This window comes from Polyodon spathula, chromosome 4 (assembly GCF_017654505.1).
Source record: "Polyodon spathula isolate WHYD16114869_AA chromosome 4, ASM1765450v1, whole genome shotgun sequence".
Taxonomy (NCBI): domain Eukaryota; kingdom Metazoa; phylum Chordata; class Actinopteri; order Acipenseriformes; family Polyodontidae; genus Polyodon; species Polyodon spathula.
Window position 1 is genome coordinate 6,222,288 of NC_054537.1, and position 25,335 is coordinate 6,247,622.

Sequence of the window (25,335 nt, forward strand, 5' to 3'; positions counted from 1 at the left end):
TATTGTGGGTACACTACTTTTATAGTGCTGTAGTTCTGCTCTTTTGATTTGGTTTTTAATTCTACATAGTATTTAAAAGTTACTGGAAAATACTGTCATTACAGGAAATTACAGGAAAGCACTAACATAATAAATAGCCATCAATCCATTGTTCTGTGCAGAAATAAAGCATTGCTAAACTTTAATTAGGGTAGACTATATTTAGTTTTCCTGAGAAATGTATCACTTTATAACAGCTGGAATTTATAATGAATATTTATAGGGTAAAAAAGAAATATCTACATGTACACGCTGTATACAATGTACAGTGACATCATTTACTTTTTTATAAGTCAGTGAATATTACTGACTGAAGTTTACAAAATAAATTGCTTGAACCATAGTCAGTTACTGTTGGGACAGCTGGCCAGTGGGAGTGCTAACCAGTGTTTGTGTAGCATTAGCAGCTTTGTTACGGGCTGCCACAAATCCAAGTGTTGATTGAGAGGGCAGCAGATAAGTGCTTTGGTACAAACTAGACATTGCCTGATGAAAGTCTAGATTAAATGTATGTATTGTTTTCATTGAAAATAATAATCCTTCAAGGACCTGTCAAAAGACAGTGCTAAAATAAACTGCATTTATAGCAGTGCTGCTCTAAATGCTCAGTATTTATGTAAACCCTTACCCTCTATTTTTTGTCTTGTATTAAAACACATTTTTTAGTTTAGACCCTACGGCATCGTCTGTAGTGTTAATTGTGGGAAAGCATAACACAGTTTAGCAACCTGTGGAATTATAGCTGTTAATTGTCATTTCACACATCAGATTATATATATATATACATATATAAAAGTTAGGCTACCAGCATGTTTGGTTCAGAGCGATTTTAAAAACCAGCGTAGGAGTGATGGCAAAACACAAGTGGTTTTTAATGGTCAATAAAACTTATAAGGTGAATAAACCAATATATCTCGTGTGTCAAGGAGCATAAAACTTCACCCATAAGTAAACTAATGACTGGAAAGCTCCCAGTATTAATAAAAGGCACACATTGCCTAATATATATATATATATATATATATATATATATATATATATATATATATATATATTTATTTCTGTACGAGTACACTTTAGGTTCACAGTGTAACTATAAAAAACAGGTCAGGCTGTCTTCTTTGAGATATAGTAATTATCCCCCTTTAGAGAGAAAGATATTGCAGGTCATAGAATGGCATGCCCTCTTTTATCACAATTCCACAGGCTTCCTGCTATTACATGCTCAGTGCTATAGCTGCAACCCAGGTGCTGAGAATGCACATATCTGTAGTACGAACCCCATGCATCTAACTGATGTAAAAATGCAGCACCATCCAAGATTTCTCAGCCTGCACTTTCCCATCAGCAAGTTTTAACTGACACTGCTATCTGAGTACCAAGGGCCGTTCCAGCACTTTAAAGCATTCATAAATGCCATAATTTACTGGAAAGCAAACATATACTTTCTGTGTTTTTATTGACAGTGATAGTCATTCAGCTAAGAGGCTATTGCTGTATCAGGTTTCATCGGAGAATGTGACACACGCACAGATATGAAACAGTAGCTGGAGGCAGTCTGCAGGTTCAGGAATAGAAACTTTTGATTGGCCTCCCTGCTGTGTGTTTATTTATTTATTTATTTATTTTATATACAGTGCTCTATTTCAGTGGTAATTAATATGAAGCTGCTGTACGTTAACACATGCCAGGTTACCTCTGGGTTCAAGGTGAGAATGTGATTGTTTTTACAATTTTAGTTTCTTTTGTATTTTTTTGTGGACAAAAAAGTTGTGATGTAATTAATTGTGTGCCTTTTGTAATTATCCAAATAGCAGTCCCTATTATATGTGTGCCCCCTGAACTAAGCAGCACACATTTAAATGTTGAAGTCAGTAACACATGGACCTGTAATAAGCAGTCGCTCTTTTGAAAGTGGAGGTGTGCTGTAAATAATAGTGCTACTTTTAACGTTTCGTTTTTAAATTAATTTCATTTTTTTTCCTGTAGACAATATTTCCCGTTTAGTGATGTGCTGTTACACAGGTCAGAAAGATTTGCTTTTAAATATAAAGCTATTACAAACCAGTTTGAACTTTGTAATGCCTCTATTTTTTATTTAATCTGCAAGCCTTCTGCCAGTATTATTATATTAAGATTAAATTACAGCTACATGTATTCTGGTCCATATTTAGTGGTAATTTAAGTTCCACAGTAGATGGAACCTTCCAGAGAGGTGTTTGAGCATAAGAGATACTCTGTATCTTTGCAGCATGAATGACCTGATTACTGTACATGCAGATGTAATTACAGGATATTGCATTTCTTTTTTCTAGCAAAAATGGGCAATTAATATTACTGGCACCCGTCCCCTTATAGAGACACAATGTTGCCAAAGTCTATCAGGACTGATCTAGCTCATATTTATTTATTTATTTATTTATTTATTTTAATGAGATCATATTTATATCGCTTAAGCAATCAATCTATCTATTTTATATAGCGCCTTTCATGGTGGACCACCATCACAAAGCTCTTTACAAGATGCAGTAACAGGAAAATCCATAATACTTTAAATACAGATATACAGTAAAAAAAAAAAAAAAAAAAAAAAGCATAATACATTACAGTGGAAAGTGCATAATACATGGAATAGTACATTAAATACAGTGGAAAGTGCATAATACATGATAGTAGCATAATACATGAAATAGTACATTAAATACAGTGGAAAGTGCATAATACATGAAATAGTAGCTGCAACATAGCAGCTAATAGCAGATATCAGGCTTAAAGAGCATGGGAAGCAAGAGAGAACGGGTGGGTCTTGAGAGTTGATTTAAAGTGAGCAAAGGTGGGAGCATCACGCACCAAAGCTGGGAGAGAGTTCCAAAGAGTCAGAGCCATGTAGCTTAATGAGCGTTCTCCAAGTGTGGTGCACTTTGCTTGGGGATAACAAGCAGGCCAAAGTCAGAGGACTCTGATGTACCCAATACTACATGGGTACAAAGCAAAGAATGTAGAACATAATTGAATGAAAGACACATTTCTCAGTATTTCTCTGAATTAATTTTAAAGGAACTTTGGATGCAAGTTGGTTTTTTTGGTCTACTTAGCAACCTAGACAATTAACACACAATAGATCATGGTCTTATAGAGCTGCTCAGAATGAGCTGGAGGGGTTAGTGGCACATGTGTGCAGTCTATTGGGTGTTCATCTCAAAAATACATTGAGCACAACTGGCAACACACGAGAAAAAGTGGACTGTTTTAAAACATGCTTTCAAAGGTTCTGAACAAATTGATGCAATTGTAAGTGTCACAACTGCCTGCAGCTTTAGTACATCTCATTATAATATTTTCGATCCCTCATTTGCACTCCACCCTGTTTTTGCGAATTTCTGCGGGAATGCCCAGAATTACATATTCATGTAAGGCTAAAGTGCAAATAAGAACTGCGGCTGCAAAGCATTTATTAAAATGATTCTAACAGCGTTAGGTTTGTTTAGTACATTTCACACTACACTTCCCGCTGGTTTGCAAGTGGTTTACAATGATTGTGACAGACGCAACACTTTAGTACATCTACCCCATAGTTGGATTTAAATACACAGTCCCCACTAGTCTGAATAGAGCAAAGGACCAAAACTCTAATCCTTTACACTTGCATATAATCCTTTAAAGGGAGGATAATTGTGCCATGCCTCTATGCGTAAATATAAGCATCAGCATCTATCTGTGGAAAGAAAGAAGAGAAATGTCTTCCAATTTCCAAGCCTATAAATAAATTAAAAACAAGTAAATAATTCTATGGGAAATATGTGGTGTAGGTGGACACCCCATTGCCTGAGCTTCTTCGTGTGAGTAATTGCATAATATAGAAATGATCTCACCAATGATTTGAATTTCTTTTTTGCCCCTAGAGGGTGTAACTGCTGGATGTGAGGCAGCTACTGTAAGGGGCAGCTATATCAGGCCAGGTTAGGATTGAATTTAGAGTTGAGGTTTTTGTCGATATCATGATTTTTTTGTTTGTTTATTTAATAAACGCTATATGAAAAGTGTTAAGGTGTTTACTTAGTACAATCTGAACCACACTGCCTTCCTAGTAGCAGACATGGGACTTATTTTTATTTCTTTACTTCATTCTGGAAGAAACAGATCCTCCTGGACAGAGAAAGGTGTCTTATTTGGCGTAATGAGTTTATTTGTTGGTTTCCATAGCAACAGGAAAAATGGATAGATGAGAGGTGAGGGTCACTGGGGCCTTGTCTGCAGGCTGTGGAAGACTGTAGCCTAACATTAGTAGCTGACCTCTGCTCTTAAGAAGTTTAGACATGGTACCTTAAGCACTGTACCTGTTCAAAAGGTCACAAAGTGCTAAAGAACAATGTTCTCTCGCTCTCTCTCTCTCTCTCTCTCTCTCTCTCTCTCTCTCTCTCTCTCTCTCTCTCTCTCTCTCGCTTGCTGGCTCGCGCTCTCTGACCCCGCAAGCCTTAACCTCAAAGAAACGGTTTTGAAGTTTAGTCCTTTGTCCTAAGTAGAGGCTTTTCAGTTTTAGTCATTTAGAAATAAATCATAGTCTCATTGTAACATTCTGCTGTGTTTTGATTGAAGAAACATAAAACTGATTTATGGAGTACAGTGAGAATTCTGGGTTCTCTCAATCTGTTCCTGTATGAAAATGAAAAATGCTGATTTGCGAATAAATCTTTTTTGTGTGTTTTCCTTTAAGTAAATCTTTGAAGTCCTTGTTTTTGTCTTCGATGAGAAAGGAAAAACAAAATTTTGGAAGAGATAACAAGGAAGTGAACTTCCTATCTGCGACCACAGGACAGGAAGTAGATTAGAGTCCACCCAAAAAAAAATATCCCTTATTTGCTCTCTGGTTTGCTTTATGTTTGCCATTTTGCCTGAGGATAGAACACAGTTTCATTAATTACTTGGTCCTTTTAACTTCATTTTGCTGTTTTAAAATGTCTTTCTAACATATGTGTGTGATAAACAGTATAGCTAATATGCGTCATTTAAAGTTTGAAAGAAGCTTTTCAAGGTTTATTTTAAGTTAACGTCTGGTTATTCTTGACTTGAATGCACTGGTCCATTGAACATGCTGAGGATGACATTTAAAAGCAAGTCATTATCATATTGATCAATAAGAAAGATTCAGCTGAATTTTCTAAGATAGCACTTGATGCACTTTTATGGTGCTGTTCAAGTCATAGCTGTAGTTTATGACTGGAAATGTGCAACGAAATCAGAATTCTGTAAAAAGGAAACCAAGTTATTTACTTCAGCAGTCTTGAAAAGCATGGTGCAATCCTTGCAAAAGACATATCTGCATTTTTCTGAGATGGCATCAAGAGGCTGCAAGCATCCGGCAGATGCATTTTGCTATGTCTGTGGCCAATTTATCAAGACAAGAGCGAAAAAGTACTCCGTGGAAGCATCTGCTAAGATGTGTGAGGCCTACAAGGCATATTTCGGCATGCCTGTCTGGGATCAAGACTAACCCTAGGCACCTCATTTCACCTGCGAGCACTGCAAAAAAATCTCTGGAAGGTAAGATGGACAATTGTTGCTTGGAATTTTATGTTATAAAATTTGTTAAAATTTTTTAAATTGTAAAAGTTTTTAATTTTAAAATGTTTTACAATTTTCAATGTTATTGAAAAAATATATATGAAAAATGTTGCGAGAATCTCTTACACATTAGTCATGGGTGAAATAAATGTATTTTTGTAGGATGGTACAGAGGGGAAAAGAGAGCCATGAAGTTCGCTATCCCAAGAATTTGGCGGGAACCCACTGACCACTCAAGCAACTGCTACTTCTGCATGGTGGACACTTCCAAACTTCGGACTGGCAAGAATGCACCTGCTATCACGTATCCGGACCTTCCTTCATCCATCGCCCCGGTGCCACACTGCCATGAGCTCCCCCTACCCACTCCTCCAGAGAAAGAGCTGCCATCTTTAGAAGAGAGCAGCAAGTCAGAGAGCGAGGAAGACATTGTAGATCCAGATGACAATTTCAGAGGTGGAGCTGAGGAGAGAAACCCATACTACCCCAACCAAAAAGACCTCAACGACTTGATTAGAGATCTTGGTCTCACCAAGTCCAATGCCGAGCTTTTGACGTCTAGGCTCAAGCAGTGGAACTTGTTGGATGAAAGTGTGCAAGTCGCAGATCAGAGGAAGCGTCACCAACCTTTTTCCAGCTTCTTCACCCGTCAAGATGGGCTCTGCTTCTGCCACAATGTGACCAGTCTGTTCGAGGCAATCGGAATCGCCTGTAACCAGAATGAGTGGCGCCTCTTCATTGACAGCTCATCCAGGAGCCTCAAAGCCGTGCTGCTCCATAATGGTAACAAGTACCCGTCTCTTCCCCTGCTCACTCGGTGCACCTCAAAGAGGATTACAACAGCATCAAGACCTTGCTGGACGCCTTGAAGTATGATGAGTATGGCTGGGAGGTCATAGGAGACTTCAGAATGGTGGCATTCTTGATGGGTCCCCAAGGCGGTTTTACCAAGTTTCCCTGCTATCTTTGCCTTTGGGACAGCAAGGACACCAAGGCGCACCACCACAGGCGGGACTGGCCACAGCGGACCGAGTTCTCTGTGGGGAGGAACAACGTCAAGTGGGAACCAGTGGTGGACCCCCGGAAGGTGCTGATGCCACCACTGCACATCAAATTGGGCCTTATGAAACAATTTGTCAGAGCTCTAGATAAGGAGTCGGCAGCCTTCAAGTACCTTCAAGACTTCTTCCCTAAGCTGTCTGAGGCAAAGGTCAAAGCCGGTGTCTTCGTCGGATCACAGATAAAGAGGATCCTGGAGTGCAATGAATTCCCCAAGAAGCTCACTAGTAAGGAGAAAGCGGCTTGGAACAGCTTTGTCGCAGTGGTTCAGGGCTTCCTGGGCAATCACAAGGCCGAAAACTATGTGGAGCAGGTTGAGACTCTGGTGAAGAACTACGGAAAAATGGGCTGTAGGATGTCCCTCAAAGTCCATATCCTTGATGCTCATCTTGATAAATTCAAGGAGAACATGGGAGCGTACTCGGAGGAGCAAGGCAAGCGCTTCCACCAGGATATACTAGACTTTGAACGCCGCTACCAAGGACAGTATAACAAGAACATGATGGGAGACTACATTTGGGGGCTGATTCGTGAAAGTGATTTACAGTATAATCGTAAATCTCAAAAAACTACTCACTTCTAAATCTTTTGTAGTTATTTTTGTATTACTTTAGTATAAATACATGTTAATTTGGATTCATATGTTGTTTTTTTCTGACTTTGTGTGAACGAAAAGACACAAATTCGCCCGTTTTCTCATTGGAAATAGGTAAATTTCAAAATATCACTGTCCTGGTCACAAAAGCAAAGTTTGTGGGGAATAATAGCCATTTTCTATACCTTTGAGGCATAAGCAATTAGGAAATAACACTTACTACCCAGGAACAAAAATTGTGTTACATAGTGTAATAACAAAAAAGATATAAAAAATGCAATTAGTGTTTGGCAACATATCAAAAGAGGAGAATAACGTATTCTGTGAGCTTGCCCTAAATGTCTGAATTTGTGGGGTGGGGTGGGCTGAATAAGTGATTGCAGTATGTTTTTTTTTATGAAGAGTTAAAAGCTAACCCGCCCCCCTTTTCTGTTGACACTGAGAAAGACTGTAGTGCACCAATTAGAGATACTGTGCGTACCCCCAAACTGAGGCTCTAAACTGTTACAGTAGGTTGGAGTCGTTCCAAAGTAATTCCTTTGCAAAAGCCAATTACATTTTGTGATAATAGTTTGGGCAGTGATTAGAGAATGTACAGAGCACTGTGTCACAGCCTTTGAAAGTGTACAAGATTAGTTCCCATGTCTTTCAGAACTTCATTTTGTTTTAATTTGTGTTCCTTTTTTTTTTTTTTTTTTTTTTTTTAAGAAGTTGGTTACCAAGTGTGGTTTTAATTCCCAAGTAGATTGAGTCGCTCGGAAATAGACTTGAATAAACCTCATTCCTTTATGCACCTCATCCTGAGACCACATACAAAAGTTACATTCACCTTAAAAAACTTAAAAACCAAAGGCATGTATAACTTCACTTTAAATTCATTCAATCTTAATGAAAGCTACTGTACCTGGTGAAATGAATCCATTAGGACTATTACCCCTTTCCAATGCGTTTACAATGAGTAGTTTTTCCCTCTGTGGTAGATATTAAAATATGGTTTATTTTATTCTTGTAATTCTTCATAAAATCAATTTCCATGGTCCAACTGATACAGTAGTTGTGGTTCAGGAGCGGTGGGAATAATGTTCCTGCTCTGAATATGCTGGGTTCTAAAGCAGTTACTGTAAAGTTCGTTTATCCGATTCCCAGCCCATTACAGTTGCCTCTGGTGGTAATAGCCTGCTACAATAGATTTCGTTCCTCATTTGTTCCTCTTTACTTTGCAGGTTTATTATTTTGCCGTTTCATTGGGGCCTCATTGCAAATACGACAATATTTCGAGAAAAGTCTGGAATGTGCAAAACAAAAACTCTTTCTTATAAAGAGATAATCACACTAAACCTTAACCTCTGTGATCTGGGTTATCTGGAAATTACTGCATGTACTGTAGAAGGGATCGTTTCTTTGGCTGCATGCTTGGATCAGCTCGCGAGGTGGTTGAGAGACAGCACCAAACAGTCTCGTGTGAAATGCAGTTCCGTCACTGCTATAGTGGGCGTCGCTTGAAAGTCAACATCCCGCATGACTGTATATTGGGTGTGTTGGATATTTTTGTCATTGGTATTACACGCTTTCATTTTTTTTTTTTTTCAAATATAATGGCTGATCAAGAACAAGGTAGTAGTTGGAGTCTGAAATGAGTTAAGGAATTGTTTACTTTACAGGCTGATGAGGAGGTGAATTCACAAATAGAAGGGATGGTGCGTGATGCTGTAATTTATAGGTGATTCACCGTTGCCATGTAAACGATTTGTTGACTGACAGGTTTGAAATTTGTACTCGCAGAATTCCTTTGGCTCTGTGAGGGTTATGATGGCATTATACTGGCATAGATTTTGCAATTTCGTGCTGTGTGAATGAGTATTTTAAATATATATTTTTAACATCTCTGAGATTGCTCAGCAGCACCATTTGTGTGTGAAAGAGGTTTGAGTGGCTTGCTGTATTGTCTGGAATTATTTGAAGTGAGTGATTTGCAAGTGTTTCTTATAATATTCCAAATTTAAATGCATTTGCAAAGACATAGTTGTCCATTAAATAATTGGCACATAATGGTTTGTGGCTTTAATTGCTATAACTCCCCTGAACAAAAGGATCCTCAGTTTTTGAATAGCTGTTGTCTTCAATGAACTGAATGACCCTCAAGTCTTAATTCCATTTTTGTTCTTATGGTAGTAGGACTGTGGAGCAGGGTGACATGTTTTCCACTGGTCTGGCAGGATCTGCCCTGGTTTTCACAAGAATTATTAATAGAGGGATACAAGACAGACATGCAGTCATTATTCAAGTAATTATGCTACATTTAATTTGAATTACATTGGTTTCAATAAGACAAGCTGTCCTTTGCTACTTCCTGTCACTCTAATAACAGAACTCCATAAATCCCCACAGAGCATGGTGAAGAAACTGACCTCAGGGTTGATGCATAGGAGGGAACAACATGCAGGGCTTTGAAAAGCGATAGAAAGCAAGCCAGTGCAGTGTCTTAAGAAAAGCGTTTTCGACTGAGCTTTGGGGGTATGTGGGTCACTATACTTCCAAAGCTCTGAAATGGCAATGGCTAATCCCTATTGAGAGAGGCACTTCACACTTCCAGTTTGAATCTTTCACAGCTGTCCATTAGTGTTAATGTCACACACAGCAGCTTCAGCACCACATAGTTTCCCTGTAGATGAATAGCTGGCGCACAGTTCAAAAACAACCCCCTGTGAAATGAATAAAACTTTTTATTAGATATATTGATTCTGTATGGCTGAGTAGTTGCTAATTATAATAGAGACCAGCTGCCTGTATAGTTCATAATTAAAGGGGAAGACCTCAGACTCATGGAATCCCAGCAGGTTTGGCAAAACCAGCAGAAGGACAACTAATGAGCACGTTTGGGTTCTTGTAACTGGCAAGCTTTGAGTGAAATGCTTCTGGAAACAGAGACTTTATTTAGTTTGTTTTTCATTGTTAATAAAGTCCCTTATTATTTCACTGGGACAGTCTGGATTCAAACTTTGTTAGTTGATTAATGAACATTTCTTTTTACTACCCTCCTCTGACTGATCCTTACTTCCACTTTACTTTCCACTAATTACCTGCAGCCTGCATTTGTGTGTCCCTGCTGCCCAACTTAACAGTAACTGGAGCGTCAATCCACCAAGTTGTCTGCTTTCCAGGTTGGTGTTTGTAAATAACAAGAGATACTAAATAATGCACTGTGCAAAATGTAGAAATGAATCCAAGTAAAGCTTTAGGCATTTATTTCTGAAACCTAATAGTATGCTAAAGACAACATGGTTCTTTCTACTTCTTAACTTATAAAATGCTGGCCTGTATTCATGAAAGGTAGAAATGTCCTTGGAATCTGCCCCATTTTTTTTTTTTTAACCATCTGCAAGACGCACGTAATAAAGGAGAAGGTTTTGGCAATGTACATTTCAATGCCGTGTCTTTCCTGTTTTTATTTATTCCCTGATAGTTGTGGAAGGATGTCAAAAAAACAAACCTGCGCCTTTCTTTTTAGATGTTGAAAAGAGTAAACTGGCTGTTGGTGCTCCTTTCTAATTTGCCATAATGTGTGTGCATTGGTCTTTGGAGGGCACTTTTTAATATGGTAATGTGCTCAGTCTTTTCCACAGTTGGGGATTGAGACAACAGATAAAACAGCACGTAGATTTTTTGAATAGATGTATTTATGTGGGAGCCTTACTCCATCTCTTGGCTGCCTGCACAGGGATTCATGTGGCTGGTGTCTGGTTCTTTGTCTCACAGGGGAGGTAGCATTTTTTTTTTATGAAGCAACATGAAATCATATACGACAAACATGTTGCACAACAGACACTTATTTTGCACAATATACTTGTGTTGATAGCAGTTCTGTACGAAATTAAACCCAATTGCTGGTTACACCATTATGTGGCCCTTTATACTTATTTAATTCCCTCGACTTACACATGCTGTGATATGTGAAAACGATTAACTCATCCTCAGCAATCTACCTTTGTTTTGCTGCCTCTCATTTTTTTATTTCAGTCCCCGACAGTCCTTGCTCAGTAGCTCAAGTGGAGTTGCAGGCCAACTAGTCCTCTCTTCAAGCCGTAATTTAGTCTTAGATAACAATTTCAGACATGCATTTTTGTTAAAGCAAGAGCCATTCCTATTACTTTTCTGACACTGGTCCTGTGGGCTTATGGACCCACCAAACTTCACAGAAACCATAGATAGTTTTTGTAGGCCTTCCTCTGATTTCTGCCAGCCAAAAATGTTCCCCTCACCTTAATTTTATACTCATAGAATTAACATTTTATAAAATCTTGTTCAAATGCAGTTGTTTTTTTGCGTTTAAATCTTTCACAATACTTGTGTCATGGGCTCTGGGATTTTTCTTTTAGTTTCTTAATGTTATTTGGCACAAGAAATTGCTGGTCTTCTAAAGCCTCCCAGATTTGGCTTGTTTTGCACTGTCATGGTTATTTCCCCATACAGGAACTAGATGCTCCATTGAGGGTTTTGATAATCTCAGCTTCTTGGCTGAGCACTGAAGGGAATTAACCTGCTTAACTTTAACACAGCTCTGTGTTTTTTTCTTGGCTCACTTATTTGGCTATCTTGCTCAGTTCTGAGGACATGCATTCCACCCAGTTAATTATTGGAGACCTTAAACTACACCCATCCAGTGATTGCCCAAGATGGAAAGCACATTCAAATATGTTTCCATGGACTGCCTGGCAGCAACCCCTTGCACCTCCCAGATTGTTGTGCACAGTAAATGCTAACCATGGTTTACATTTAAAATGATGCTAAATACTTACGGATTCCACTTATGAACTTTCAGAGCTGAAGTAAGCAGATGACCATCTCTTTTTCTTTTTTTAAAATTTGGAATCACCAATTGTTTTTTGTTTTGTTTTTTTTACCGCATTTTCTCCCCAATTTGAAATGCCCAATTTTAAGCCTGGTTCACCACTACAACCCCCGCACTGACCCAGGAGCAACGAAGACACACATCCTCTGAAATGTGTACCGTCAGCCATCCGCTTCTCTTCACTCTGCAGGTCCGCCATGCAGCTACCTCAGAGCTACAGCATCGGAGGACCACACACCCAGCCAGTGATTTGAAATAAAGATGAAGCTGAAAAAAATCTATATTTTGACTTTTTAAATGTATCGGTACATTTTTTCATATTTGAGATTTGTGACCATAGAGATGTACAGACAGATTAATATTGTACACGGAAAATGCCTAAAAGCATTACAATATGTGTGTGCTACTGTAATACATAGAGCTCGGACCTTCCTTATTATATGCAGTCTCTGTTGTGATTTCCTGTAAGCCAGATACACGTGTTTAACAGCCACATAGAAAAATGTGAATCTTACTTGAGGTCCCCACGGGCCTAGTCCAAGCATTAAATAGCCTATTGAGAGAACATAAGTGATTATAAAAGAACCTAAGCCAGAGCTGTGATTACACAAAGGGACTAATACAAATATAGGGGGCAGGAGCTTTTTAATTGTCTGTAAAAATTACATTAGTGGTAAGAGACAGTATAATGGCCATACTAATTATTGACTGCCTTTATACTAGAGTGATGATGTCATATGCACAAACTGTTTCTTGGAGAGGTATTTTTCAGAGACACTAGCATACAGTGCAATTTCACTCTCTCCCTATGTATGCAGCGACTTCTCAGACAGTGAATTTCAATATACTGTTCTCAAGGATCTCTGGTGATAGTGGAAAGGGAGGGCGTGTGTTAATGATAAGCAGTGGCAGTTTCATTTAGTCAGTCTTATTGAATAGCTTCATTGATAGTAACACAAACTCTGCCAACTGCCCAATGAATGGTATTTTCCTGTTCTACCTATTGTCTCTTTCAAATACATAAGCAGCTCGCTTCTGGAATATGCGTTCGCATTCCATCTTAGCACTCATATCAACGTTTATCATCAGTAACTCAACTGTATTGCTGAATGGTACATTAAGGTGAGTAAAAAAAAAAAACAACAAAAAAATAAATAAAACAGCTCTGATATAGCTAACTGCCTCTCTGAGAGAGACTTCATGGAAACGGCGATGCTTGGTGTACACGTTAAAAAGCCAGGCTATCCCATTGCAAGGTCATTAATTAAAAGGTCCGTAAAGCTGTAGTGCTCTTCCTTTTTCTCTTGGTAACTCCCGTTCCTTGCTGCTGGGGGAAGAACTGCTGCCTTTTATTGCATTGTGTGCTGCTTCTAATGAAACCTTGATCCTTTTGGTATTTGGGTCTTGTGAGATGGAATTACTAACTTCATTTAATTACTGCCTCTCTACTTTGTTGTTTTCCATCTAGCAGGCCACTGTCCTTAACAAACAAAAACCAATGATATGGAGAGCTGGTAGAAATACTAAAAGCATTCTTTTGACAGAAATCTCTCTCTATGTATTCAAGAAGCGTCTCTCGATGTATTTAAGAAACGTTTCTTTTAGGATTACTACAAATACTACCAGTGAATGTTTATTAGTTATGGAGAAATCTGATTTCTTACCAACAGATTTCCATGACATGCCTTAAAGGGAATTCGATTTGCATGCCCCTTATGTTAATCAGTCAGGAGTCCGCATGTTGTCTAATAATCTTTGATTTGACTGCAAGTTGTCCTGGCCTATAACTTGAGTACCCTAATGCTAGCAGGCTTTGAAAGAGCAGTAACACACATGTTCAATAGAGGAGGGTTTGAAGTGTAGTCTTGATTGCCTGATTTTTGTTTTGCATTTTAGAGCTGGCTGCTTCTTTATCGTCATTGTTGATATTGTTTTGTTCAATTCAGCATGCAGGGAAGCAGGAGGGGAAAATGCCGGCTGTATGCAATTATTTGGACCAATTGAAGACCTCTGTCTTACGGAAAATAGAAATGTGTTCACAATAAATAAATAAATAAATAAAACACTGAGGCACTCCTCGCTGCAGTAGACTTCCATTAATGAAGGCTAAAGCTGATTTAACTGAATATGTGATTGATCATTTGAAATACAGACCCAAATCCCGCACTCAATATTCATATAAAATATTTGTATTTCTTCAAAAGGACGAGAAGAAAAATTGTATTCAGCTTTTTAAATTTTTTTTATAGTAGTGCTTACACACAATATTTTCGCGAGGGTGTGGTCAGGCTCCACATATACCACTTTAATGCAGAATACTTTTTTTAGTTTTTGCAGTGTTTACTCATAGCAATGTAATATGATTATTGCTGCAAATGAATAGATGCTAGAACTGGATTCACATCAAGTTAGTTGGCTGTCCCTCTGCAAATGCAAGGATGCAGACATTTGAATTGTTGAGGCTGGTCTGAAAATGCACCCATTAATCTTTTTAAATCTTGTTTTATTCCACTTCAAAGTTATTCTTGTGATGAATGTGGCCTATAAGGGAATCCATGTATATTGATGCGCACGTTCATTATATCTAAACCAGATTGTGGCTTTGGAGAATAAAAGAATAGGCTAACTGCATTCTGTTTAAAAATGGCTTTAGCTTTTCTTTCATTCATCTTACTTTAAAAGCAGAAGGAATTTGTCATTCCTTTAATATTTCTTGGTCTGCTCTGGAGCTTTAAGTATTTTTAAGGATAGTATTATATATGATATATTTTGTTCCTGTCTCTTAAACAGTGTATTATAAATAACCTCTATATATATATATATATATATATATATATATATATATATATATATATATATATATATATATATATATAAAAATGTATCCAGTTTTAAAGAACGCCTGATGAGATTGGGGTTTTAAAGAAAGCTCTTGACCGTTGACTTTCTTCAGGCAGTGGTCAGTTAAACGGGCATCTTTTGTGGAGTTGAGGATTAATACATTTGGGATTAGTCATCTTTTATACAGGGTGATTCATAAACAACATAATGTAGGGAATAAAAGCTTTACAGAATGTGTGTGTTTCATTTGTTTTTGTTTTGGGCTTTCAAGTGGACAGTCATGGTAAATTGTTGTTCAATGTGTATGCTTAGTTCTCATGTATGCAAGTCATAGCAAAGAAAATATCCAGACAGGCCAACCCAAAGCCAGGTCATAAGACTGTTTCCTGTGTTGTTGTAAGGCAAGCCAATAGAAGAGCTTAATTTGAAGAATGTTCTAGAATGTGTTTTATTTTCCTTTATTGTACATTTAGTATCAGTAACAGCAAAAAGTAATAAACTAAAGAAAGCTCTTGACCGTTGACTTTCTTCAGGCAGTGGTCAGTTAAACCGGCATCTTTTGTGGAGTTGAGTATTAATACATCTGGGATTAGTCATCTTTTATACAGAGTGATTTATAAACAACAATGTAGGGGAAAAAGCTTTACAGAATGTGTGTGTTAATGATAAGCAGTGGCAGTTTCATTTAGTCAGTCTTATTGAATAGCTTCATTGATAGTAACACAAACTCCGCCAACTGCCCAATGAATGGTATTTTCCTGTTCTGCCTATTGTCCCTTTCAAATACATAAGCAGCTCGCTTCTGGAATATGCGTTCGCATTCCATCTTAGCACTCATATCAACGTTTATCATCAGTAACTCAACTGTATTGCTGAATGGTACATTAAGGTGAGTAAAAAAAAAAACAACAACAAAATAAATAAAACAGCTCTGATATAGCTAACTGCCCCTCTGAGAGAGACTTCATGGAAACGGCGATGCTTAGTGTACACGTTAAAAAGCCAGGCTATCCCATTGCAAGGTCATTAATTAAAAGGTCCGTAAAGCTGTAGTGCTCTTCCTTTTTCTCTTGGTAACTCCCGTTCCTTGCTGCTGGGGGAAGAACTGCTGCCTTTTATTGCATTGTGTGCTGCTTCTAATGAAACCTTGATGAGATTGGGGTTTTAAAGAAAGCTCTTGACCGTTGACTTTTTTCAGGCAGTGGTCAGTTAAACCGGCATCTTTTGTGGAGTTGAGGATTAATACATTTGGGATTAGTCATCTTTTATACAGGGTGATTCATAAACAACATAATGTAGGGAAAAAAGCTTTACAGAATGTGTGTGTTTCATTTGTTTTTGTTTTGGGCTTTCAAGTGGACAGTCATGGTAAATTGTTGTTCAATGTGTATGCTTAGTTCTCATGTATGCAAGTCATAGCAAAGAAAATATCCAGACAGGCCAACCCAAAGCCAGGTCATAAGAATGTTTCCTGTGTTGTTGTAAGGCAAGCCAATAGAAGAGCTGAATTTGAAGAATGTTCTAGAATGTGTTTTATTTTCCTTTATTGTACATTTAGTATCAGTAACAGCAAAAAGTAATAAACTGTAAACAGTTTACGATTGCCAAATTCCTACCCTTTAGAGATGTCAAAGGCAGTTTTTGGTTGGTTCATGATAGTTTCCTTCTGACATTGTAAGGCATAGATTTTCCCCCATAGTGTCTTCCAGGTTGAGTTATTGTTTTTTCCAGGACCATTGCCTTGATGAGCTTGGATCACACATCATTGCTCATTCTCTATAATATACTGTAGTTACTGTGATAATACTGAATAATATTCCATTCCCTTTAACACTCAGAAACTGCCAAGTTAAAATAAATATATACTGTCTGAATCTTTTTTTGCATTATACTACAGATGTAGGAAACGCATTAAATACACATATTTTAAAGGATAATGAAATGATAACATTGATGTGGATCTGCATCATTATAGTCAACTAAAGGAACAAAATAAAATAACATACTATTTTTAGATTATTGTTTCAAGCTTTCTAAATATAAATACAAAAACGAAGTTGAAAACTTTGATCACATGTTTTGACATATGTTTCTTTTTTAGTTTTACTCCTCAAGATTGCAACGCATAACAGCTTATCTCAGTTAATTGGTGTGAGGGCACATTTACTCATTAAGGTCTGGAACATCACTAATATTGGCAATGTTCGATGAGTACTGCAGCATACTTTATGCTCCTAGAAGCTGGTATCTCTTGAGGTAAATGGAAATGTTTAGTAGTAGTAATCTGAACTAAACCTATAAGGGGACACATTTCTAATGCCTGAGGCCCATCTATTCATCTATACAAGAAAGGGTCTGGAAATAGTGTGGTCTTGAAATCAAGATGAGGAGAGAAGCATGCAATTGCACCACACCAGAGGAGAAGGTAGACTGAGTAGAAAAGCAACTGCTGTTGGCGTTGATAGTTGCTTGTTTGTTTTTGTTTTTATTCTGCGCTCATTTTCAAAGGTGCTGGTCACGACTACTAGTTTCACAAATTTTGGTTTTGTTTTGTTTGTTTATTGTGAAGTTATATAAATTCTGCACAGTTTCTGTACTACCAAAAGGGAGAAATTAGAAAGAAGTAGGAATTAGTTTTTCAACTCAAGTCAACACAGTAATACATCATTACCCCCCTTTCTTCAAACTGAATTAAAGTGCTTTGCGCTTGCACTTCTTCATTCACCCAGTTTAATAGAGCTTGCACTTTTAGCATTTGTATTTCTTCAGTTAAAAGTGACAGCATGCAGTTTCATCCTGTATGCACAACAGGGACGAGTTAATCTTGCACTAACATATTATGTTAAAAAAACCTGTACTGTCACTTTTATTATAAAACCTACAAGCACTGTGGGCCTGATATATTGTGTAAAGTTAAAATAAACTGCTAATCTTACAAAATAACCAACAAACAGGTTAATTTAATGACTCTGAATGGTGCCCATGTTGTTTACCGGTTATATAACTTTAGGGTTTTTTTTCTTTCACAAAGTGGGGTTGCAGTAATTACATTTTTGGTACAAAGACCCAGCTGTACGTGTCCTAAACTATCTTGTCCTAACCAGAAGCATTGTGCATATCACTGTTAGGATAAAAGCGTTTTCTGGCCCGAATCTTTGCAATAAAGGGGAATCATCTGAAACTAATCCAAATACTAATGGAAACCAGCGGAGTTCCTCTTGTGAAGGTTTTCAGAACCCTCAGGAGCTGTCAGTCACACGTTTTAATTACAAGCTGATTTGCAGGGTTGTCAGAAATACAGCTACCTTCCAGTGTCAAAAACCTAAATTATAGGGTAAAGGGTTAACTTAGGAAGTAGTACTTTCCCCTCTGTAGCTACGATATCGGATTGCCTTGTGGCTTTGAACCCCCCCCCGTGGTTTCACATCTTGCTTTCCCTCCAATGCTGTCTTCTCCTCAGCTCCAGGCTTCAACCTTGATTGCATGGCTTTCAACAAGTGCTTGCTTTTTTTTAAGGAGACTCCCTACAGAGACTTCAGCACGTGGAAAATGTGTAGATGTACCAGTTGACTTCTTGCTCCCAAGTGTCTGCGTGAAGCTTCTTCATTTTCTAATTCCGCGGATTATCAAGGTCAAGCGGTGACTCCCGATTTGCCATTTTCCAGTTCCTCTATCTCGCCACTCCATCTGCTCCTTTAATATTGCCAGCAAAACATCCCTCTGGCATTTCCTGATTCAAATCAGTGGAAGTGAAGATAGGGATATAAACCATAACAGCATATCCTTTGTTTGACAGCAGAGGTAAAAAGAAAGTTGGCAACATCATGGTAACAGGAGAGTTAAAATGGGTCATCTCTGTACCCGTTCACCTCATTAGTACCAGATTGCGGTCCAAGAATTCAAAAACAGAAAGGATTAGGTTTTTCTTTAGGTACATTTGTGGTTATTGGCTAAGTGTGCTTCATATTTCATGAGCCCAAGAGGCAAATATACTGCAATACACAGCACTGGGGCAATACTTGTCACAAAGGGTGAAGGTAATGTGAAATGAATTGCCTTCTTTTTCTAAACATTGCTCACTTTTCTATTTCAATGTATTATTTAAACACAAACAAAACTACAAAACAGGAGCTACCCTATGTAGTAGATAGATTGGTGGGATTATTTTAACATGTGTTTTATAGAATGTACGGCTGGTTTAAAGCCTGTTTAGCTCCAGTTCGTTTAAGCTAAAGTGATAGACGGAGTGCCTGTTCAGTGGTTTATCTGGTCAGTGGCTGCTCTAGATTAATGGTATTCCACTTTGGCAGTGGTGATAAGATTAATTGTTTTAGGGTTTGCTGATCTGTATACTCCCACTACTCACACAGTACCTACATGATAACTCAGTGGTAAATTAGCAGACTCAGGTGCTTGAAAAATAGTCTGTCACGGAATGAAAGTTAATGAAAATATATGGGATGGTAACATGTAGAGGCAGTCTAATGCAAACCTGTATTTCTGTATTTTATCTATCTATAATAAATCCCTGACACTCATGTTGTGGTGATGGTTCCACAGTATTATGACCAAGGTGAGCGAGTCGTCTTCTTTAGAAGCTGAATAGCTGTGATGATTTGAGCTCTTATGATCTACCATCCAGTACCCTGTATTTTAGCATATAGCTTATGGTAAAAAATCATTCACACCAGGGCCCTGACAGGTTTCCACCGGCTGTTTCAATTGGCTCCTAATAAATGTGTCATTTTATTACAGTTTCAGGGCTTTACAAATTGTACACTGCATGACGTATGTCAATCCAATGTGCCTACTACTGTTAAGTGACTCACATCTGTTGTCCATCAGGGATCAACAGCGCAGAGCATGCTAGCACTCTGTTCCGATAGCAGTACATTTCAAAGTGGATTGACCGTCATGTTTTCCTTTTACTGTCAGGCCAGTCTCTGCTCAGCAAAGCCAGCCCATTATGAATGTTTTGCTGTTTGTGGTCCTTAAGTGACTTCTTGTATGTTATTGATAGGTTGTATTATTCCATTTTGTCACCGTTTATTCAAAACAAAGGTTACCTTACAGAGAAACGAGCCAGGATTCTTGAGGCTTTCATTATCTACAGTTTGGATTATTCATGTGCTGATTTTAATAATTCAAAATCAATTACTTAAACAGACATGGCCATTGATTAATGAGGTTTAATTAGTGTTTAGGTTTTCTTGTTGCATTTTTTTTCACACTGCGTTCTGCTGTACTGATCTACTGAAAATAACTATGTTTTTTATAAAAGCATTATCTGTGTAATCCTTTATTCTCACCATCTGCTGTCTCAACTAGAAAGAAGGCCTCAAGTACTAAAAACAGTACTTGGGAGTTTTGAAATGTTACCAAGTTAAAGGAAAATAAATATGTATGTAACTCTTAACCTAATGGGTTTGTGTTAGCGTTACGATTTAGTGTGTTGACCTCAGCATCTGTCAGTACTGTCTTTTGCTGTACTTTGTTCTTTTTTTTGGAGGGGGGGGGGGTGCTTCCTCCAGTCTAATCCTTTTATAAAAACATGGGCTTAATGACAGAACACCCTGAGGACTGCAGTAAAGGACACCGGTGCTATTTCTAAACTCCTTTTAATCTTATTAATAGTGACCATGCCACCTGCCTTGACATAAAATACAGCAAGTCAAGCTGTTAATCAATATGTCTTGATTTCACCAAGTGGTGAAATCCTTCCGATTTCGAATTGTGTAGGGGGGACATGCAGCCCTCAGTGGTCTGGTCTCTAGCTACAGTGTGGCTAGCATGTCAGCAGGCCAGGGTGCAACGAAGCTTGGCAGGTGTGGAGGCACCAAACGATGGGAAACAATGTTCCTAAAGTTATAAACCTGAGGACCACGTTTTGTACAGTTTAGTATGGATAGAATATAAGACTCTCCGGGAGGCAGGTATGTTTAAAGCGCTTATTCCTGTCAGAGCTTTAACTCAAAAGTTGAAGTCACTTAAAAATAACTTACAGGCGGGACATTTTCACTGCTCCTGTGTAATTTCTGTACTGTAAATAAAGTTGGTTTTGAGTGGTGTTATAAATCATTTACAATGGCCTTTTGGTCCAGGGCCATGCCTTGATGTTTTTTAGCTCCTCAAACAATTGGTATTCCAGTATCGAAATTGAAAAAAAGAGCAGTGAAAAAGGTAAACCAGAGGCATCTGTCACCATGTACAATTTGAAATGAAATATTTAGAAACAAAAATGCATTTCAGCAGTAATAAAAAGTGTATTTGTATTTTAAACAGGAAACAATGCTGAAGTTGATATATATTTTATGCTGAATGTATTGCCATAACATTTTAAAACAAATCACTTATACAGGAGTTCATCTTAAGCTGTTTGGTTATAGCTTTCTAAAACTAACAGCTCTTTCAGCAGCATTGCAGATTGACTTCCTTAATTTATATCAGCCGGAATATTGCTGGCCATTTCTGTGAGAAACCGATATTTTCTTGGTGCATTTTTAAACATTCAGTGACAATCCTATGAGTCTGATAATTATCAGGAATCCAATTATCAGGACAAGGCTGTGTTTGTTTGGCATAGCTTAAATTCAATTAGAGCCATTCAAACTAAAAATTAAATCTAAACTAATGGTAAATTCTAAACAAAAAGAGAAAAAATGAAAATAAAACTTGTTTGCATAGCCCTGTAAAGTTATTTTGCGGTCATGCGCTGTTTAACTAAACTAGTGACCTTGCCTAAAATCAGATGTCTGCTGAGTCCGTGAGTAATGTCCTGTGTTGTTTTTTTTATTTTTTTTATTGAGATAAATACATTATGATAATAGTTTATCAATGGACACTGTCAATTGCCTATTTCAAATTGGGAGAAGAAACAGGGTAAAATCAATTGCCGACTACTCATTAAAAAAAAAAAAAAAAAACGCACACACACACTGTACAGAAAGTTTTTAATGTCTGATTCTCCTTCTGTTAAAGTGCTGAAAGAAACACTTACAAACTAGGTTAGAATGCATGTTTCAATTTTAATAGATGTGGTGGAGAACTCAAAGGTGTGCAACAGCTGATCCAAGTACGTTCTTGTGCCGTTCACTCATTGTTTGTTCAACCCTAAGTAGAGATTATTAGTTGCTGAAATAGGCTGTCAGGTTTCCCTTTTCCAAGCCACTGACTGTCTATACAGTGTGAATGAACCTCGGGAGCAGCGAACCAGGCTTAGCAGAAGGTGAGTGATCAATGTCACTAATCTTATCTTTTTGTTTGTTTTTTGCTGGAAATGTATGTAAGTAAAGGGGCTCTGCCTTTCCACTGGAGTTAAATCCCTAAATACAAAGCATGTAAAGTCACATACAGTAAGAGTACATAAGCTAAAAAAAACATGTTTAATAGCGCTTTAAAGCATAGCATAATTCTGACTGAAATATTGTGTGAAACAGCATTTTCGTATACTTTCTTTTGAGGTCTGGATAAGGTAAGACTATAAAACACTTGAGGACTTTTCCAAGCTTTGGGCTGAGTAACGGGTAACTGCCTGAGTCAAACAGGATCCGCTATCTAAACCACCTAATCCCATCCTTCAGATCCCGAGTCACAATGGCCAGACTGGTTTCTTGAGTTGCTATTTTTATACCATTAAGACTGCGAGTCTTTTGTAATCATCAATAGCTTCCGTTGTTTTCTGTTTTGAAAGTGAAAACAAATGGCCTGGGCCAAGAAGTCAGACTTGGCCTAATAAATTCTGTGACATCATCACGATGCCTGTGTTGCGGGCTAAAGCGTTCTTTGTACATGCAGCACACAACATGTTCTTTTGAGACAGGGGTGGTGAAGATGCCAAGGTCAGGGCAGTGCTGAGCTAGGGACCTTTGAAGCAAGTCAGTCTGCTTGGCCTACGTTGGAGAACTGAACAAAGCGCCTCTGTTGAGCGACTGTGGGAAGCAATCGGAGAGTCGTCACTCCTTCACCTCTAAGTGCGGTTCACACGTGTCCTTTCTGAGTTAACCAAATTGAATGTTTTCTGTGCCTTTCAAAAAAAGCCACTTTCACAGGGCCATTAGACAAGTGGTTTGGGGATGTAATTGGCCATGCGAAATGACATTTAGTTACGATCAGAATGGTTTGTATATCTACAGTCAAACCTGCTTGATATCACTCTGGTAAATGTCACTCTGGAAACGAAGATGTATACAAAGCCATAAAGGCTAAAATAATTGCTCTGTCCTAGAAGGGAGAGAAGAAAAAAAAAAAACTCTATCTTACAAACTTTCTTCACACCCGTCTACGATCTCAGATTCTTAAAAACAGGAATGCACTTTTGAGAGCCTTTCACAACTCTCAAGTGGCTTCTACTGCTAAAAGACTACATACAGGGAAGTATGAGCACTTAGAAGAGAACTTACTCATTTAAATGTGTACATGGTCGATAGGTTTGTTAGGTTATTGATGAACTTGTCGTTTTGCAGTCAATCTTTTGTCCAGTTTTATTGAATTAAGGATGACTTTTTTTTTTCAAATAAAGAATTTTAGTCTCCGGGGGATTACTGTACTTTATGTTCAATTCTACAAGTTACTTGAAATAACTTTTTCATTTGCCATGTGGAGAAAAGCTCCCCATACACGTCATGATTTTGTATTCCAGAATATGTTTGGCATAATAACCATCAACATCACAACCACCTCTTCAAAGTACCCTGTTTATTCTAAGGATTTGCTCTTCTGGGAAGATATGTGACCTAGTTAATTCAGTTGATGCAAAATTAACACACAGTGTAAATGCACAGTTGTGAGGGGGGTGCTTTCTACTGATAAACCAGTTAGCCAGATGCTACTTTTATATCCAGCTGGCTTTTGGCACTTATGATTCAGTCATGGAACCTGCTAATCAGAGCAGACAGAACCAACTTGTGGTATTGCTGGTGTCTGGTGATATCTTTTAGCTATTAACAGGTGTTGTGGCCAGCATCACCTCATGCAAGCTACAATAGTATCTTCTAAAAATAAACAAATGCAAAGCAGGCCCCAGTTGAAGGGTCCTCGGTCCCCGATTAATGGCCAGTGAACCCTAATAGGACTTGCAAAACCCTTTGTTTTGCAACAATCATGGCTCTGGTTGAGGTTCTTAACAGAATCAATTTGTTTTGCCTGCTGGCTCCCTCCCAAGCGGGTGACATGTTTCAATCAGGCAGGTTTAGTGCTGTAAAGATTTTCATTTGATTTGCAATGAGGAGGTGTGCTCCTTAAGTCAGTAATCAGCAAGCATGTCATACAGGAGGGCAATGCAAAGGTGAAACCTCAATTTGATGTATTTAACTCCAATAAACTTAAAAGCCTCACTTGTCTCTACCCCAGACTTCCGTTCTGTAAGAATGCCCTTGTCATAGCAAATTTGGCTTAACCGACATGTTTTTTCTTTTGTAAATACACAAATCTGTATTTGTGACTTGTTTTTTGGGTACATTCAAAGGTAAGGGATACAAAGATCAATCCGTAGCAAGTCTTTTAGCCTGAATCATATTTGGGGTTTGTTATAGGAACTGGCATTGACTGTTGGTGTTCTTATTTTTATATACAAGCAAAATATTCCACTGAGATGCAACATCTCATTTATAGTCTCGCATTAGGATCACTCAACTTGTTTTTCTGGTCATAAGCTTAAGAAAGCATCATTAGTCTGTGTAACTCTTTAAATCTATCACTAGAACAAACTTAAAAAAAAAAAGATCCAGGGCTGGATAAGAAATGGTTTCAAATCCCCCTAGCAATGTTTCTTCACGGAGTGCAAAGAAACCCAGTGTGATTAAGACAGAAATGACCTCACTGTGATAAGGTCAAACTTCTTTTCATATTCTGTGTATTTCAGTTGTTAAATATCAGCTGTGTGCATTCCAGTGCAGCTTACCCTTTTCAATGTAGCTCTCTGTATTGTCAGTCTTGTGAAAATATGAATCCTCTCCAGCAGCAGCTTGTTTTGCTCGTCAGTTTTAACATGCTGTCTTCCAGTCCCCAAAGTATCTATACTGTATTATGAGTAATGTCAGCATGTGTCAGAAGACCCTTATCCATTGTTTGTTAAATTAATCTAATTATTAAAGGAGTGGGTGGTAAATGATCAATCCCCACATTTTTAAATTAGTCATAGTATAATAAAGATATGTTTCCAGCAGTATATCAGGGGGACCAGGAGTTCAGAAGCTACTTGTCTATAGATATCAAATTGAGTTGTTAACATTTAGCAATTTCAATTAAGTTCACTTGGGGGTGGTGGCCTCAGTTTTACAGTATCGCTTACAAAAAACAGAGAGGCACTGAAGCTGGAAATCCTAAACGAGGTGGCAGTAAAGTAACGTGGGATTGTATTACAGGAAACTGGGACCAGAAGCCAGTTTTATGT

At 38.0% G+C, this 25,335-nt stretch overlaps 1 protein-coding gene across 12 annotated transcripts in view; it reads left to right on the forward strand.

Moving 5' to 3' along the window:
• LOC121314090 (partitioning defective 3 homolog) overlaps window positions 1–25,335 on the forward strand; it is a 377,684-nt gene that overhangs the window by 305,808 nt on the left and 46,541 nt on the right. The window lies entirely within an intron of this gene.